We start from the raw sequence: 10,795 nt of genomic DNA on the forward strand, positions 1-10,795 counted from the left end.
GAGGCGGCCCCGGGCCTTTCCTTCCAGGCAGCGGAACACGGCTGTGTTCTGACGGTGGTGCTGACACGGTCTACACGCGACTTGGTCCAAGTGCACAGAACACACACCGGAGCGCGCGTCCACGTGAGCCTTGTACCGACATCAACCGCCTGACTCCGGCTGGGAGAGCTCCCTGATAACAAGCTGCGAGACGCTGGGGCAAGCGTTCAAGGGACTCTGTGACTATTTCTGCAACTTCTTGTAGGAGAAAAAATTTTTATCACAGAAATTCTGAACATACAGAAAAATAGACAAAAGCTAAAACTCCTATAATCCCAAGACTTCCACCCAAAGATAATCACTTTGACATTTTTGTGTATTTATTTCTAGTCATTTTTTCTGAGCATGGGTTTTTGTTTGGGGTACAGTTCCGGGTGGGGAGGGACGTAACTCCACATCGGGTTTTTCCCACCATGCCCAGTGAGAAGCTGCTTCTGCCCAGACTGGAGTGGCCGCTCCATCATTCGGTCTCGCTCCAGCTCCGGGCAAGCCGTCCCAGGGGAGGCAGCAGAGACGCGTGTTTAGGACACGGACCTAAGTGAGTGAGGGTGTTAACCATGCCCTAGCTCGCAGGGTGGGCACAGTTCCCATCAAACTCTCAGAATCATGCCCGGCACTCAAAGAACGTTCCTCGACTCTATTTGTGACGCAGCAGCTTTACTGCCCAGCAGGTGTTTTGGGATGGCCCTTCCCCCATCCTCCCACAAAGTCCTCGAATAAAACACAGGCCACCTCTCGGGCCATGCCAAGAACTCTGTCCCCTGGGGCCCGAGCCCCACAGGTGACAGCAGCAACCTGCCCAAGTACGTCACAGCTGCAGCTCCACTGGGGTCAAAGCCTCCCATCCTCGACAGGCGCCGCCGGACCCTCAACCCCCCAGTGACACAGCACGCGCACATCGCAGCAGGTGCTGAACCCGTGACACCAGGTTAGGAAAAATGCCCCTTTCTAGAAGGATCAGAACTTGGAGAGAAGTCAGAGGAAGGATTACCAGAAATGACTTAAAAACTATCAAAAATTCACTGGGTCTCCATAACCATTCCACAGACACTTTTTGAACTCACTGCCAAAAAAAAAAAAAAGGCAGTGTTGAGATGAGCAGATGCTTGTCTGTTACGTACAAAAATTGTCACCTAATTCTATGGATGAGAGGAGAACCACAGATTTAAAAGGAAGAGTCCGATGATGTAAGTTATTGTTGCTTAAAACTTAGAACTGGTTCCAGTAAAGAAAGTATCAGCATAAGAGTAAAAATACAAAAGCCAAAATTTAAGACACTTGAATGTGCCACCAATTCACTGCTGTGCTGGAACAGTGCCTTACCTTTTCTCTGATTACAACTGGTTTTAGAGGCCCAACTCAATCGCAGACTCTGATAATTCGTATCTTCATCACAAACCAGAATTCTAGTCAAACAAAAATCTATAACTGTCATTTAAAAAAAGGAATGTAAACACAATGCTAACAAGGAATAACTGTGTAATAATCACAATGCATAGTGATAAAACAGTATGATACAGCAGTCTTTAGAATCAGTGCACATACAGAAGCCTCTGGAAATGCACGGGCCACTCCTTACTGCCCAGGTGCACATTCTTTCTTCTAAGGACTAGGAAAGCCCTGTGGACCCAACATGCCACAGGAAGAGCCCGTCTGGACTGCACCCACAAGAGCATGGTCAGAGGGACACACGACAGCAGTGCTGGACTGCGGGGGCTCAAATCCGGGGTGGAGGGCAAGCTGCTCAGCTTCTCGGGGCTTCAGTGTCCTCATCTGTGAGACCCAACTGACAGAAGTCCCTCCAAGTCCCCTGTGGACAGATCCTCTCTGTCCTGACTGTAGAAAGGGGCCAGGCTGGCAGGCAGGGTGCTGTCTTCTCCCCGCCCCCTCACACGCTGAGCCTGAAGGAGCAGCACGTATCCTCCCCCACCCCTCCCTGCCACTGCCCTCCCGGAAAACCTCTGCCTCCTTCACTTCACCAGCCCCCCCTCCTTCCTGGCTCCCCAGTCCTCACACCCTCCAACACCTCTCCCACCAGAATTTCTGGTGATTTCCATGCCCAGCAAACAATGCCAGAGGCACCCGGGCTCCCAGGTGCATGAACTCCCTCCCATCATCCTGTCCTCCACCCTCCAGCAGCTCCTACCCAGGGCCGCACCTGACACGGGGGTTATAGTGACAGCAAGTGCCCCCTCCCAACCAGAATTATCCTTCCTCTTCCTGCCTCCAGGCCTACCCAGCAATCCTTACTCCCTGCGGATGGCCCTGCGATCTGTCCATCTTATGACCTGTTAGCTGTCCCTCCATCTGCTGCCTCCTGTCCTCCCCTCCCTGCTGACCAAACCTCAGCTCCACTCCCTGAAGGTATTCTGAACTCTGCGCCCTCCCATGCTGACCTGCTGGTCTGACCAACCGCAGCCTGCGCAGACTGCCACTCCCCACCTCCCCCTGTGCAGTCCCCTGGAGCCACAGAAGGACAATCCCATCAGGCCAGCAGATGGACTGCCCCCTTTCTATTCCTGGCCACGAGGCTCACGGGGCCCTTAGGGAACACGGCCCCTGGTCCATCAATCCCCCTCCCGGACTCTTTAGGGTCCTCTCAAACCTCTATGGCTCCCCCGATCTCACTGCGGACTAAGGGCCGAGCTTCTGGCTCACCAGGGGAAAGCAGAGGCGGTAGAGGGCCTCGTGAGCTCCCTCGGGCACCCGTCCTCACACTCCAGGCTTTCCCTGTGAGCAAAGTTAAACTGCCCTCATGCTCACAGAGGCCGAGCACCCACGCGATGCCCTGTCGCATCCCCTCTGCCCTTCACAAGGATGAGGCCACAGCAACCAGGCCCTCTCTCCTGCATCGTCCTCTGTACGTTTCCCGTCCCCCAGGGAAAGTGCTGCTGGCTGTCCCACTGCTACTAGAAATGTGTTCTCTTGGCTCCAGCTGCCCTTCAGCTACGGCCCTATTTCTCTGCAGAATGCCTCAGGAGTGCTGACTTTACTGCCTCCAATGCCTCTCTCCTCCCATCCCTCTGTCACCTCCAGCAAAACTGCTTCGGTCAAGGTCAACAATGACGTCCATGTTGCTAAATCCATAGCCAATTTCTAGTCTTCTTCAAACTTAACCAATCATCAGCATGACATGCTCGTCCAACCATCTTCCTCAAAACACTTTCCGATTTGGTTTCTAGGACTTTGCTGGCTACCCCTCTGAAGCTCCTCATTACTGCCCACCTTTAAATACCAGATGCCTTCCCCATGTGCACCCACTGGGGAGCGCGGTCACCCACGGCCCTCTGGTCTCCAGGCTACACAGCCAACTGTTCCTGGACATGCAGCAGCTGTCCCCACCTTACCGCTCTGTGTCTCCCACAGCCCGCATCAGATCGCCCAGCACACCTCTCCAGAACTGGCTGCTCCTTATGTCCCTCCCAACAAATCCCACTGCAAACCACACTAGTCGTACCCTGCTCACTCAGCCCCCCACTCCCCTCTGCCCCACTGTAGTCTGTCCCTGAATGAACTGTAGGCAATGTCACCCCTTCATCCCTACTCTCAAAACTCTCTCTCACCAGCAAAACCCGAAGTCTTCACATGCCCTAGAAGGCCTTGAATGACCTGGTACCCCACCCCTTTACCTCCCTGACCTCTCCCTCCAACCACTTCCTTCCCGTTCACCTAGGGCAGCTCCCCGGCCTCCCTGCTGTTCCCTGCACTTGCTTTACAGATTTTGCACACTCTGCTGCTCCTACAAACACTCTTCCCAAAGCCTCCACCCCTTCCCCCCGGCCACTCCATCAGCTGCCCTTCCCCACTACTCCCCGGCCCCTCCACTTCTTCCTCTTATACACACCATCATTTCACATACTACATGTCTCTATTTGTCTTTCAATTACCCACCCTGAAGGTATGTGATAACAAAGACTCCTGCCTCTTTACTATTCCTCCAGCACCTAGAATCATCCCTGGCACAGAGACAAGACACTGTCATTCCCCAAGTTTACGTGTTTATCTGTCCAGCCACACTGTCCCCTTCCTTCTCCTCAAACCCGTTCCCTAAGCCCGAACCACATCTTCCCATGGCTCATTCCTCACTCAATTCAAGTGTTGTTCAAATACCACTTCTTTAGCGAGGTGTTCCCATATCACCCTGTCTAAAAGATCGTTTTTCCCAATAACTGTAACCCTCTGTCTGATGTACCTTCCTACACAGCATTGAACCCTCCCTGAAATGATACCTATTTTTGCCTGCTAATTGTCTGTCTCTCCCACCAGAACACAGAGCACAGCCACCATAAGACAGGGCTTTGGCTTATTCATCACTGTTCCCCCAGCATCGAGAACAGTGTCTGGCACTGTGAGGCTTCAAAACATGCATCAATGAGCTTAGAAAGCAAAGTAATCAAGGACATATACAGAGAATACCAAATTATGAGTAGCTTCCCTCTGAGGTGACATGGTACCCCACTAAGCTACCCTGAGTGACAGAGACCAGCCAAGCTCCTGCCCACACCCCCTCCCTCCAGCCGCAGAACTGCACCTGTGACAGCCCCAGGCCCTCCTGTCCACAAGGGCCTCAAAATGCCCCCAAAGGAGGAACGACAGGTGAACTAGAAGTACAGAGAAACTGTATGAGCCTACTTTTCTAAATTCTCTCTTCCAAACAGTGGAAGAGATGGGGAGGAGGAGAAAGACGAATTTCTGGGGGGCAGATAGGCCTACAAATACTACAGTTTATGTTGTAGGGAAAACAGAGAGCCGTCTTACCGTATTTGACATCTGGAACAGTGACGGAGCTCTCTGCGATGTTGGTGGACAGGATAATCTAGCAAACATCAAAAACAAAGCATCTGACATTCTTACTGTGTAAAAAAAAAAAACAAAAAAACTCAAACTCAAAAATTATTTAAAAGCTTTTTAATATAAATACTGGACTCAAATTTTAAAATTAACAGTTTTCCTATTTTCTACAAGATACAACTGCTCAAGGGTCCAGGAGGAGGGTGGGGGGACTTGGTGCAGGGTGGGCTCCCCAGCTCTGCCCTACACCAGGGTGGGGCGTTGGGCCAGCTACTTACCTCATGGTTCTCATACACACCATGCACATAATAATGACGATGCCCGCCCCAGCAGGGTTGTTCTCAAGATCACAGGAGTTAACAAGGGTAAAGTGCTTAGAATTGTTGCTGGCATGAACGGAGTGTCAGCAAATAGTACCTATTTCCTTGCACTGCTCGCACCCAGGCACTGCGCCAGGCACCGTGCCACTACCGTAATGTTAGTCCAGACACACACTCCTACAGCTCACCTTCCTAACCGTCTGCATTCCAACAATCAAAGTCTCAGAGAAGTGATCTGCTCAAAGCCACACAACGACAGGTGACAGGGAGCCACGCCATCTCTCTGTCCAGGTCCACATGCATGGTCTTAACTGCTACCCCTCTTCCTGGTGTCATCCCTCACACACAGAGCCCGCCAACACAGCAGGTGATTTACAACAAAAGGCAAGGAGCCAGGCAAAGACAGCCACCCCAGACCTCAGACATGGGACTTCAGGGGTGCGGGGACCACCCCGAGGCAAAAAAAGCACAACCAAGCTAACACAGACGAAGTGACTGCACTGGGACACCATGCAAGGTCCCGGCTACCCTAGAGTCAGAACATCTGTACTGGAAGCAAGGGGGCTGAATCGTGCATGCAACGTTCCTGACCATCTCAGGCAGCTCGAGAAGGGTTGTGCTAAGACACTCCCATGGTCCACACATAACCCGAGAGTAAAGAAATCCTCTTTAAACAGGACTGAGAATGTGGGTTCTAAACAAAGTTGCCAGAGCAGTTCTGTGGATGCCAGAACAGTCCCACAGTTTGAGAAATGCCAACAAGTAAAAGACATCAAAATCCACTAGCAACAATGCCCAGAAGCTGAGGAAATTTAAAGATGTTAGCAACTGACGTACAAAATAAAAGACAAAATTAAACAACGTACCTGGCTCATCCGGCAATTATTTGCTCAGGGAGTAAACACTAGCTAAGAATATAGGATACAAGTAAGCTGGAATATGAGCATTCTCCGCTGGTAGAGTCTCTAAGAAAAATGTACCTGAAGTGGTTGCAACTTGCCTCCCAGGTTCCTACCTTTCTGTACCCAGGAACTGGACTTAAAAACACATTATTCTGTTCTTCTAGAGTCACACTTGAATGTAGTGGATAAACCTGTAACCTAGGGAACAGATTAATGAAATAAAATGTCCATAAAGAGTAGATGTATGTGAGAACACACAAAAAGACTAACTGTTCACGACGGAGGTGATCAGAATTATTTAAGGCAGAAACAGTATAATAGTATATCAGTAAAAACAAAGCTGCATCATTTGAAACACACCTTTTGTGAACCATGTTTGTGAGAAGTTCGTGCATATAGTTTATTTCACCCAGACCTGGGGAAGAAAAAGAAGTAGAGAGGAGGAGAAAAGATGTATTTATTACTAAAACAAACAAACAACAACAACAACAAAACTTTAAATTAAAATGACATCTTTTTCAAAAAAGGCCCTACCAATTCATTTTATTTGACTTTGTTATCCTCTTTGTCCAATTACATCATAATTACAAATAAAAATGTACAATGACACTGACCACTAGTAACTCAAAAATATGGGGAAAAATCCATATTCTTCCAGTCTTTTCCTTTTAACAACAGTGACTGCCTGCAAGTGTGGCCATGTGAACAATTTTACATTTTTATTTCCCACTGACTTTTCCAAATTTCCTACGATGAACATCCAACATTTCACAACCAAAAAAAAAAAATAGTTTTAAAAAGTCTTGGTCACAGAGATATGCTAAATTATTTTCATTAGGTTTAAGAAATGTCTATGGATAGGTAAAACTTTCACGTGCTTTTCCGTCACCCTGAAGTATCAACCCTATAATGGGTTGAACTGTGTCCCCCCCCAAAGAGATGTTCAAGTCCTAGCCCCAGTACCTGAGAACATGATTTTATTTGCAAAGAGTATCACTGCAGACATAATGAGCTAAGGTGAGATCATACTGGAGGAGACAGGCCCTTACTCCAATACAAATGGTGTTCCCTTCAGGGGGAGGGAGAGGGACAGACAGAGGGCATGCATGCCATGTTAACAAGGGGGGCAGAGACAGGAGGGACGCCAAGAATGGATGGAAGGTGGCCGCCAGAAGCTGGCAGAGGCAAGGGAGGACTCTACCCAGAGCCCCAGAGGAAGCAGGGCCCTACCAACACCTTGATTTTGGACTCCTGGTCTCCAGAACAGTGAGAGAATAAATCTGTGGTTTGAAGATGTACAGCTTAGCCCCTTAGCACAGCAGCCCTACAAAACTAGCACAGAACCATTCCCAAAAGATCAAAATGAAATAAATATATATCAAACCTGCATTCACATAAACACAGAACAGAAAGACAACAAAATAAGCTGTAAAATATCATTTGTTAATATTTTCTGCAGAAAATGTTTAGCACTTAAAAGGTATTCACCTCGCTTTTAGGTATTCTTAAGCTCAAACCACTGTGGCTCTGCTCTGGTCATTTTCTTAATATGCTGTTATGTGCACAGCAGTCTTTGACAAATATTTATTGGGGTAAATACAGCTCCACCCCACTGCCAGCTAATGGCGTTTCCTGGGTACAAAACTAATCCAAAGGAGCCTAAGCAAAACATGATCAAAGTTGTACACTCAAATGCTACACCCCAAAATTAAGTATAAGTTACTTTTATTCAGGCTTTTTGTTCTCCAAATCTACCAGCACAAACATTCATACGCCCTCTATATTACCTTCCGACAACAAAAAAATATATTATTGTCATAATATTTCACTAAACAATACCATTTGATTAAAAAAATCAAAAACATTATTTTGAAAAAGTACAATTTAACATAAATTAATCTTTTCAGATATCTGAAGGGCCAATTTTCCCAAATACTAAGAAAGGGATGCCAGGCCCCTCCCGAGGACCCTTGCAGGGTCACAGGAACAACACTGTCACCGAGAGAGCTCTCAGTGTATGCTGGTGGCCATTACCTCACATTTATAACCAGCTACATGAAAGAGCAAATTTAACAGAGCCAATTATTTTACTGAAAATTCTGAAGGGGTAAGACTGCCTTCAAAAAATTAAACTCTTCGTGATCAATCACTTTAGCAATACTCAGGTTACAGTAAGAGATCAAACTGCAAATCACACTTGTTCAGGTTCTCGGGGTCCAAAAAACGACTAAACTGACACAGCGAGTACCACTTCTCACAACATGGGCTAGATGCAAACACAGCCTCCATCCAGGACATTGTAATTCCAGGTCACAGGTATGACACTCACCTGGCAAAAACACCAACACGCTGCTCCGCTCCAACACAAACTGGGCACCCGACCAGGTCTTGCTCCTGTTACAAACGTGAAATGCACAAACGTTAATCCAGGTGAGCGCAGCCACTGCTGTTCCAGAATCCTAAAGTCCAGGCTTCTGATTGCGAAAATCTCTTACAGACCATCCACTATAATGTTCCTTTTTTTTTTTTTAAAGGTTTTTTTTTTTTAAAGATTTATTTATTTGAGAGAGCGAGAATGAGAGAGAGAGAGAGTACATGACGGGGGGAGGGTTAGAGGGAGAAGCAGGCTCCTTGCTGAGCAGGGAGCCCAATGCGGGACTCAATCCAGGGACTCCAGGATCATGACCTGAGCCGAAGGCAGTCGCTTAACCAACTGAGCCACCCAGGCGCCCTACAATGTTCCTTTTTGTACCTAAGAAAACAAAGAGGCCCCAGGACATGGCCCCACAATCACTAAGGGGCCCCAAGCCCCTCGACTCCCACTGTTGTCTCCTATAAAAACTCATTACCTGGGGCACCTGGGTGGCTCAGTCGGTTGGGCGGCTGCCTTCAGCTCAGGTCATGATCCCAGGGTCCTGGGATCGAGTCCTGCATCGGGCTCCCTGCTCAGTGGGGAGCCTGCTTCTCCCTCTCCCTCTGCCTGCCTCTCTGCCTACTTGTACTCTCTCTCTGTCAAATAAATAAATAAAAATCTTTAAAAAAAAAAAAACAAACTCATTACCTGCCAAACTTTCCCTTGAAATTTAGCTACTGTAATCCAGAATCTCAAAATGCAAAACTTTTAAAAATAACTTGTATACAAGTAAAACTTAAACTCAAACCACCAGCTTGCCTTCCCACTCCCATCAAAATATTTCCTTTGTGTGAAATCAGAACTTTCATCCTCCGCATCCTGTGAGCTCTCCTCAAGCAGGCGGGTAAGGCAGTAACAAGACAGGTAAGGTCCCTGCTCTTTGGAGCTCACATTCTAGCTCGTGAGACAGACAAGAGACAGACAAGCAAATCAGGTGCCTCGGGTTGAGCAACGAGAGGGTTGGCAGGAACAGACGGGGGCCCGGAGCCTCTGTGTTGCGGTGCCCAGCTCACCCCCACAACTTTTCTCCTCCTCTGCAGTTACTGTTCCCAGACACAGCCTGGATTGTTGCTGCTTGGCTCCTCCAAGAAATGATAAAGACTAGAGTGAAAACTAATAAAATAGAGAAAGTAAAACAATGGAGAAAAATCAACAAAAGCCAAACCTGGGTCTTAGAAAAAAAAAAATCAATGAAAAGGACAAATCTTTACCTAGTTTAACCAAGAGGAAAAGAGAGAAGATTCAAAATACTGGATAGAATCAGAAATGAGAGGACATTACTATTCACTTTACAGAAATAAGAAAGATTATAGAGGAATATTATGGGCAATTGTACACTCACAAAGTGGATAGTTGACATGAAATGACAGATTCCTAAAAAGACACAAACTACTGAAACTGACCCAAGAAAAAAAACAATCTGAATAGACCTACAACAAAGAAAAGAGCCGCTTCCACTGTGGGTGCTCTCCTGCTTTCTAGTTCTGTCAAATAAATAAAATCTTTTTTAAAAATGATTTTCAAGGGTGCCTGAGGCCCTTGGGGCACCTGAATAGCTCAGTTAAGTGTCTGCCTGCAGCTCAGGTCATGATCCCAGGGTCCTGGGACTGAGTCCCGCATTGGGCTCCCTGCTCAGCGGGGAGTCTGCTTCTCTGCCCCTCCCATGGCTGGTGTTCTCTCTCTCTCTTGCTTGAACACACACACTCTCTCTTTTTCAAATAAATAAATAAAATATTTAAAAAAAAAAAAAAGAATAAACATTGCTAAAATATCTATGCTACCCAGAGCAATCTATACCTTCAATGCCATCCCGATCAAAATTCCAATGACATTTTTCAAAGTGCTGGAACAAACAATCCTAAAATTTGTATGGAATCAGAAAAGACCTCGAATTGCCAAGGAAATGTTGAAAAAGGAAAACAAAGCTGGGGGCATCACGTTGCCCAATTTCAAGCTATATTACAAAGCTGTGATCACCAAGACAGCATGGTACTGGCACAAAAACAGACATACCGACCAATGGAACAGAAGAGAGAACCCAGATATGGACCCTCAACTCTATGGTCAAATAACCTTTGACAAAGCAGGAAAAAATATGCAATGGAAAAAAGAGAGTCTCTTCAATAAATGATGCTGGGAAAATTGGACAGCCACATGCAAAATAATGAAACTAGACCATTCTCTAACACCATACATAAAGATAAACTCAAAATGGATGAAAGATCTCAATGTGAGACAGGAATCCATCAAAATCCTAGAGGAGAACATAGGCAGTAACCTCTTTGACATCGCCCACAGCAACTTCTTTCAAGATACATCTCCAAAAGCTA

At 47.0% G+C, this 10,795-nt stretch overlaps 1 long non-coding RNA gene across 2 annotated transcripts; it reads right to left on the reverse strand.

Moving 5' to 3' along the window:
• Window positions 1–1,361: 1,361 nt before the first annotated feature.
• LOC145719479 (uncharacterized) lies at window positions 1,362–8,475 on the reverse strand. Of its 2 annotated transcripts, XR_014142408.1 has the most exons (5): window positions 8,382–8,475; window positions 6,413–6,467; window positions 6,166–6,250; window positions 4,798–4,855; window positions 1,362–1,467 (listed from the first exon to the last, which is right to left on the reverse strand). It is a non-coding gene; the product is annotated as an uncharacterized LOC145719479 (long non-coding RNA). The 2 variants fall into 2 exon arrangements; XR_014142407.1 differs by having other exon boundaries at window positions 4,798–6,250.
• Between the last annotated feature and the right edge of the window lie 2,320 nt (window positions 8,476–10,795).

The sequence above is a fragment of the Leptonychotes weddellii genome, unplaced genomic scaffold (assembly GCF_054177405.1).
Source record: "Leptonychotes weddellii isolate Sample4059 unplaced genomic scaffold, ASM5417740v2 HiC_scaffold_4724, whole genome shotgun sequence".
Lineage (NCBI taxonomy): Eukaryota > Metazoa > Chordata > Mammalia > Carnivora > Phocidae > Leptonychotes > Leptonychotes weddellii.